The sequence below is a fragment of the Poecilia reticulata genome, linkage group LG16 (assembly GCF_000633615.1).
Source record: "Poecilia reticulata strain Guanapo linkage group LG16, Guppy_female_1.0+MT, whole genome shotgun sequence".
NCBI classification, from domain to species: domain Eukaryota; kingdom Metazoa; phylum Chordata; class Actinopteri; order Cyprinodontiformes; family Poeciliidae; genus Poecilia; species Poecilia reticulata.
Genome location: NC_024346.1, coordinates 3,446,788 through 3,455,782, shown reverse-complemented (window position 1 = coordinate 3,455,782; position 8,995 = coordinate 3,446,788). Strand labels below are relative to the sequence as shown.

At 33.2% G+C, this 8,995-nt stretch overlaps 1 pseudogene; it reads right to left on the bottom strand.

Annotated features, from left to right (window-relative positions):
- Positions 1 to 2,096: 2,096 nt before the first annotated feature.
- On the bottom strand, positions 2,097 to 6,323 carry LOC103477622 (asialoglycoprotein receptor 1-like; annotated as a pseudogene).
- Between the last annotated feature and the right edge of the window lie 2,672 nt (positions 6,324 to 8,995).

The window sequence follows — 8,995 nt, the reverse complement described above, 5'->3', positions numbered from 1 at the left end:
ATCTTGTTATAAGCTAATTAATCTGTCAGTGGAGCTAATACTTTTTCCTCAATATTATTGACTTAAAACCATCTCATACATCTTACTGAAAGGTCACTTATAAGTCAGTTTTGTCTTATTTCAAGTGAACTGATATAGTAGCATTTGAAACTAGTACAAAATACTTGGCTAGATGTTGTGTTTTTGCAGTGTTTTAAATAAATGCTACCTTTTAACTTGAAATTAAAATGCAGTTTAAATTCCTAATAGAATACTAGCTTGTACATGGTGAAAATGACAAAAAAAAAAAAAAAAAAGATGGACAAATACAGCTCAACCCAGGATCTCTAAAGTAAATGTCAAATAATACCAAATCAGAGTGACGGTGTTACATCAACTTTTTGCTCATTTTAGTGGAACAAGAGTTTCATCAGAGAGGGAAATGTGATGTGACATTACAAGAAGCAAAAGCAGCAACTGGTCACATGCATTAAAATGTTGTTTCTTGATAATAATGTCTGTAATGCATAATTTGATAAATAATGGCTGTTGTAGGGTGAATTATTCACCTACAAATCTAATATAGCATTAAAAAATGAAGGACGCTGAAATTTTTTAATGTATTAAAAATGGTGGCAGTTTGAAGTTACAGAGCTTTGAGTTTTATGTTGGATCAATCAATCCATCAGTGTTTCTGATCAGCTGATGACAGTTTTTAACTTGTAGGTAAATTACAAACAGAGTAAGGGTAATGTCTAGTTTTTAGTGACTTTCTAATAAACATTTAGGGCCACGTTTAATTGTTGAGGTTCTACAACTGCTGTTAGGTGCTGCATTGTTTTGAATATGTAAATCATGATTGGTGGACTCAGGACACCAAGTACGGGCCGCTAATCTAAGCAGAGGAGACGTATAAGATGACACTGCAACACATCATTGGTCCTTTTCTTCTGCTCATCCTAACCAGAATATTTCAGTTTGGTTGGTACTTTAGATTACTTTTGTTTATTGTTTTAGGCATAAAGTTCACCCAAAAGTTACACAGAGCTCATTTTTAGTGCTAAAATCCAATGTAAACTAAAATAAATTACTGTAAAATTGTACAACTGAGTGTTATGGCTGCTTGACAAGGATGCATAAACTTCATGTTGTGGTCTAGACAGACCATAATACTACAGTACTATAGTGAGCTTCCTCTCAGGCTTGTGTACTTTTTCTATTTTCTCTCTGTAACATTTTAAAGCTACAGTAATATGAAAAGACAATAGTATGACCTACACCAGAAACCTGCAGCAATTCAAGGGAACATGATAACTTAAAGATTCACTTCCAAACTCAGATTGTTTGCTTTAATATGAATAGATTTATTGTCATCTTTGTGGAGTTATTAATCAAAATCAGGCTCCACAAATGTTTGATAAGCTAAGTGATAGGAAAAAAAGACACAAAAAAGGCAGACATTTTTTTATTCTCATTTTTAAAAATAACAATTGTGTTATCCCGTGTAACAAAATAAGTTTTGTTATGGTTATATACACAAATTATCTTAACTATTGAAGAAGATTGACAGGCAGTGTGAATCCTAAAATCCTGCTGAAACCATAAAGTTCCTTCAAAAACCATCAGTAAAAACTTCAGCAACCATAAAAGTCATTTTGTCTGATTTTTGAATCTGTTGATAAACTTTAAATTACAACTTCAGACAAATCATCAGAAAAACAGTGTTTTTCTGATAACACTCAGTTATAAATCAAGTGTTATGGCTGCTTGACAAGGATGCATAAATTTCATGTTGTGGTCTAGACAGACCATAATACTACAGTACTATGGTGAGCTTCTTCTCAGGCTTGTATACTTCTTCTCTATTGTGTATATTCTTCTATATCTGTAATGTTTTAAAGCTGCAGTAATATGAAAAGACAATAGTCTGACCAATAGAAACCTGCAGCAATTCAAGGGAACATGATAACTTAAAGATTCACTTCCAAACTCAGATTGTTTGCTTTTATATGAATAGATTTATTGTCATCTTTGTGGAGTTATTAATCAAAATCAGGCTCCACAAATGTTTGATAAGCTATATGATAAGAAAAAATGGCAGAAAGAAAAGGCAGACATTTTTTTATTCTCATTTTTAAAAATAACAATTGTGTTATCCTGTGTAACAAAAAATCTTCTGTAATAGATATATACACAAATTATCTTAGCTATTGAAGAAGATTCACAGGCAGTGTGAATCCTAAAATCCTGCTGAAACCGTAAAGTTCCTTCAAAAACCATCAGTAAAAACTTCAGCAACCATTAAAGTCATTTTGTGTGACTTTTGAATCTTTTGATAAACTTTAAATTTACAACTTCAGACAAATCATCAGAAAAACATTTGAAACATGTAAAGCCTTATAAAAAAAGTTTATAAAAAACTAAACCAGAAAATTGCATAAGTCTTAAATAAGGTTTTCCAAACAGCCTGTCAAAAAGCTGAACATTTCATGTTTAAACAGTTAAAGCCTTCTTCTCACAGATCCAGGCGTTTCTTTCAGTACAGCTCACTGATGTCCATTCTCGGTTCTGGAGAGAAGTTACACATTGACCATCAGTTGCATTCTGCTGCTGTATCCAGGCTCTAAGGAAAAACATCAGTTAAATCCAGGCTGGTAGATTTTGTTTTATACAAAGTTTAAGAAATAATGTCTCTCACTGATTGGTCAGATCACTTCCATCGAGCCATTTCCATTTCCCTCCTTCAGCTCTGAGACCAATCCAGTATCCATTAATGCCTGATTCAGAAGGACTTTGTGTTTTGACATATTCCTGAAGAATTAGAACAGATAATTCTGTTTATATGTTGACTGAAAACTGACTAAACACTCACAATTACCAAGGCTAAGATTTTCTTAGTCGGTTTACATTTGAAATCCATAAAAATTACTCTTCCATTACCTTTTCTGTCGTGTCAGACACAACAGTCAGATCTGAATTCATCTTTTTGCACACTTCTCGTGCACCGTCCCAGTTTGTTTGACCAGAAGGTGGAGCATTATTATAAGCATAACAGCTGGAAATTTGGTAATTCCATCCATCCTGGCAATTTTTGCAACGTCTCGCTTAAATAAAAATGTTCCATTAATAAATATGTTTACATAATATCATTATTATTTACTTTTTGAACATAATAATGTAGTTCAGCACAAACTGTTTGTCTAAAATATGAACATACCATTATTTTTAGGACAGTATTGATCAATGCTCCACTGAGCTCGGCTGACATTGAGCTCATTCCTGGGTTCCTCCATGTTTTTTATCAGTTCTGTGAGGTTTTTTCTTTCTTCCATCAGCTTCTCATTAAGCGACGTCAGGTTGCGGTTTTCTGTTGCTAGCATGGTGTTGTTGTTTTTTAAGACCGTAGAAACCACCGTCAGGTTGTAGACTTCTGCAGTCAACATGGTAATGTTGTTTTCTAAGATGGTAGTCGCCACAGTCAGGTTGTAGTTTTCTGCAGTCAAACATGGTAATGTTGTTTTCTAAGATGGTAGTCGCCACAGTCAGGTTGTAGTTTTCTACAGTCAGCATGGTGATGTTGTTTTTTAAGATGGTAGAAAACGTGGTCAGGTTGTCAAACTGAATCGTTATATTTTTATAATCTGAACTGAGTTTGTTGTTGAGGTTGGTCAGGTTCTGTTTCTCCTCCAGCAGAACCTGCTGGGATGATTTCAGCTGGTTCAGCTGGCTGGCAGTGCTCAGACGAACTGTTGCAACAGAAATTAAAAATTGCTTTATCAAAAAACACAAACATTAATGTACATTTTTCATTTTAATTTGTTGTTTGTGTTTTAGAACTGAATTATATGTTCTATTTAACTTTAGGATAAACAAATGTTTGCTCTTAAGATATTATTAGAAAACTGTATCTAAGGTTGTTTATTGGTCACATCATTCAATCCATTCTTACTCACAATAAACACAGACTCCAATGATGCAGAGCACCAACATGACACAGAGAGTCCCAAAGCAGCAACACAGCTGCTGATAGCGGCAAAATCTTTCTGCTTCCTTGACTGGTAGAAATAATAAACAAAGGAACTTTAAAACCAGGAACAAAACTTTTCTTCCCCTGTTTGTCTTCAGTGAATATAAATATAATTTTTTTGCTTCAACATCAAGAAGAAAAAGAYTGTCTTTTATATCAATATTAATTAGAGTCATCCTGGGTAGTTTTTATTCTAACTGTGAATTTTCAGCCTTTTCAATACTGAAAATTGAAAACGCTGTAAAATGATCTCAACCATTTTGTGAAACACTGCCCCCTATCACTGCAACACGGTACTTTCTGATTCACCCTGTGCATTTTTACTCTGGATTTCTGACCAATCAGAATCATTAAATAAATTTGACTATGGAATCTCAGCACATATAATCAAATAAACTAATCACCTCCATCAGTGTGTTGTCCATGTACTTTAACAAGCATTGCATAAATTGTGTAAATTTGACCATATTTATAGAACAGTAGTGGAAATTTGAATTTTCTCTCATAATTATTTGTATTTTGCTTGTCATATTAACACATCACTACCTAATCTTTAGCTCCTCCCACAGATTAAAATAAGGACTTTCGCTACAACAAAGCCTTACTATTACATCTTATTAGCTTAAACATGAACTTGTTGGAAATGTAAATAATTTTAGGCAATAGTGGTTATATTTGCAGACGTAATGATACTTTATTTTATGCCTGGACACTTATGTAGAATTTCTGATGAATAATCTAATTCATACAACACAGAACATAAATGACAGACTTGAAATAGGTTCAATCAATTTGTAAAATTCTAAAACAAACAAATAAACAAAAAACTGGAATGCTGTAAGAGTTCTTAAGATAACCACATATCTAACTTTTAGTAAGAATGCACCAAGACTTGTTTAACACAAATTGCAAACCTGTTTCTAATTTTATCATAATATTTTTTTTACTCGATTTTATAAACTTACCAATTGTGTCATGAGTTTTCTGAACACTCTCATTTTGATTCTCCACTTCAAATGTTTCCATTGTTTTAACTGAAATGAAATTTTAAGTTGTTTTATAACACAATAACAAACCCCATTTCCTTTACAGATACATGTAACATAAACTACAAAACATTTTCTCAATCAATGAAAACTTTAATAATATATTGTTCTTTCCTTTATAAACATACCTGTTTCGTCATGTGTTTGTTGAAAACTTTCATTCTGCTTCTCCACTTCAGCTTCTTTCTCTGTTGCAGCTAAAAAGATTGAAATCTTGCATTACACACAAGACAGTTCTAAATATTGATTTGCTGAAACTTAAACTTATCATTCAAGAGAATTTCTATTTCACAAAATTTAAAAACTTTTACAGTTTTAATCTTTTGACCTGATCTTTTTCAGGTAAGGAAATTCTGTTTGTTTCATGGGACACCATTTTCCTCAGGTATAAAGAAAGTGATATAAAGTTATTGAGTGCGTCAGATTTCAGCGTTGCTTTGCTTATTCATCTTCTTAATGTAACAATGTGTTTAACCATATAAAGGAGAAAGAAAAACATGTACTCTGCTTAAGGATGTGGATCTATTTTACTTACCCTGAGCTGGTTCTTTGTTCACCTTCACTTCATCATACACAGTCTCATTCTCTTGCTTCACTGAAAAGTCAGAAGATTCATGAGTTTAACAGCATTTAGTGCTTAAAATGTACATGATATAGAGAACAAGACATATGTATAATGTAATTCATTATGAATAAATGAATTATATTATCTCTCCTACCAACTGAGCTGCTGCTGCCATGTCAAACATTTTAATGAGTGACATGCTGTCATTCTGTAAAAGTTTATGCTTCATATGTTTTAAACCAAAATAGTAGACATAATCATGTTTTTTTTTAGTTTAGCAATCCAGTAAAATATAAGTGTAAAATGTAATTTAAAACTTAATAAATTATCTTTTATTCAAAAAATCATGAAATTTTTGTGGCTCAAAACTAATTTTATTTAGTAGATCTGAGGCCAAAAATAACTTTTTGCTTGGAAAGACTTTTAAGTCACCACAATTATCACATATGCAATGACTGAGACTGAGTACATGTGTAGAATATATGTCATGTCTGCAGAAGATGAACTTACCTATTGGTTGAAGCTGTGTCTTACTTTTTATAACCACTGAAGCATAGTAAACATCCTGCTCTGCCATTTCTGCAGCCTAAATGTTGACTTAGTGCCGACTTGTTGACTGAAAAGGTTTCTTTGTGTTAGTTCTGCCTTTTATTCTTCTTGATTTACATACTTCTGCTTTGCGGAATGTATCAATATCTGAATCTGAGAATCGTGTTAGTTCTGTGTTTTTGTAACTATTTAACTATTGTTGTCAGGAAACTCTTGTAAAACAAATCTTTGATCTCAAGGAGTTTTATCCTGGTTAAATAAAGGTTGAAAAACTGAACTTTGACCAGTGTCTTTTTTGTTGTTTTTTTGGTTTGTTTTGTTTTGTTTTAGTGGCTCTTATTTTTTTGTCTTAGTTAAAGATAATTTAAGTATGCAGTAATCTCCAGTAAATTAGAATATATAAATCTGTCCCAATGAGTCTTGTTGTGATGAAAAGTATGTATACATACTTTCCATTATACTCAATTATGTTTTCAAAAATCATCTGTTTATTGTTAATCAATAAAATGTGTTTCGATTGGTGATAGACCTACAGAAATAAATGGACTTTTCAATAATTATCTGATTTATTGAATGATTCTGTAGTTGATGGAAACATGATAATTTGAGACTTGAAAATTTTGATGTCTCTTTAGTTAATAGAATACTAACTTGTACTTTGTGAAAATGTCTCAAAAGTTGAGTGACAAATGCAAATCAACCCAGAACTCAGCAAATGAGAAATACATGTCAGATGAAAGTGTGGGAGTTATCTAACCTTTGACTAGACACAACTGTAGCTTTGTTCACAAATAACACATAACTGTAAACTGTGTGTATGTGTGTGTGTGAGAGAAATGGAGTCTTGAAAAAAGTTAAGTCTGGAAGACTCTAGTCTCACCTGCCTCATCAATCAGTGCCTCCTTCTCTGCAACCTGGACCTATCAGTACTGCCTCGCTCCAGCCAATCAACCAATCCTCGCTCCAGCCAATCATCGTTTGGGCTCCAGTTCAAAAGGACCTTCACCCATGGCCTCCTCTGCTCACCAGCTGCGATTGACCCATCTCCGCCCCATCTCCACCTTCTGCTCCCGGCTCTCAGGCCTCATCCTCCTCCGACCGCCGCCACCAGTACAGGCCCCGGGGGGTTTACATTCCTATGCTGCATCAGGAATGTTCATTGAGCTTATCGAAGTGCAGCTCGACGTCCCCAGCCGGGGCCTGAACGCCAAAGGACTTTGTTTATTTTTATGTTCATTTTGTCATTAAACTTTTTTAATCGCTTTCTTTCTCCGTTTGAGTCTCTCCAGATTGAATTGTCTTTATAACATTTGTTTTCAAATACGGCTTTGCTAAATAAATAGTTGGTGTCCAGCTTAGTTTTATTTTAGGATTAAAGTTTCAGTTACCATCATCATGAAATATTAGTAAAATGCTGCTTTACTAAAATGGATGGTATCAGTAACCAGAGTAATGATACTAGTGAAATTATTTCTGTTTTTCATACTTTAAGAAAACACTTTGATGCAGAGCTCTTTATCATATATGTATATATGATCTTACTATGGGCATAATTGATATTCATATAAAGAATATATTTCATAAAACAATAAAGACATATCTCATAGATTTTCTTTGAGAATCTCTTCAAGATGAGAATAATAACACCTAGTCGTCTCTCTGAATCTTCAGACATGGAGAAAATGTTTAGAGGGAGCTGAAGCTGTGCGTTGGCTTCAAAACCTGAAATATCTGAACTTGATTTGTGGGCCAAACTCTCCATTCCAGGAAATACTTAAACATCAGTTGTTGCAAAGATAATTATTGCACCTGACTTTGTCCCCTTTAGCTTAAGGCCTTCTGAAGGCAACTGGCTGACTGGATTTTATTTACAGCTCTCAGAGTAAAGGGGGCTGAATACAAATGCATGCAATATTTACTGATTTGTGTTTAGTAAATGTGTAAATGTGTCGTTTACACGGTTCTGTTGGCTCAGGACCAGGCATTGCTTCTTGTTGATCTGTCCAATATGTTGAACAGAGAAAATGTAAAAGAAAAAAGTCAGGTGTGAATAAGTTTTTAATTAATTTTATGTCTGAGCATTTCACTCACTATTTTATTTAGAGTGACTACATTTTCTGTGAACAACTGATCTGTTTAGAATAATTTAAAACTTCCCCAAACAACTTCTGTAAAATCCAAAAGCAGGACTTTTCTGTATAAAGTTACGCCTTAAATTGTGGAAGTGATAGAACTAAGCAGACCATGTTTTGATGAAGTTGTAAAAGACAAAAACTGACAATTTAAATAACAATAAACAGTTAGGTGTTACAGATGCTGTAGACTGGAACCACTTCCATTTTGTAGAAGTAGTTCTGACAGAATTTCCTCTCATGCTCTGGAACTGGCTTAATTTTTTCATAAGAGTTTGTGTTTCAATTGTTTGTTCTGTCGGCTCAATTGTCTTTCTGTGCACAGCATCTACTTTCCAATTCTTGGAACAAGATATAAGTGCAAAGTTTTTCATTATGTCTATGAGAAACATTGTACAGTTTTTTCATATGTTGTCAAGTTATTATTATTTTTTTTAGAAATACTGCCACTGAAACTCTGATGATTAAGTTTGTTGCTTCTTTTTACTTCTGCTATGCTTTTTTTATGCTTTATTATTATTATTATTATACTTTTTTATTATTTATTTATTTATTGACCTTTACATGTTCAAAATAAAAAAGTTGAATAAATAAATCATCTTTACAAACTCATACAGATGCACCATGTTTGTGGGCTGCATCATAATCTGATATTAAAAGAAGACATCCAATCAATGGATCACTCAGTGCTTTGTAG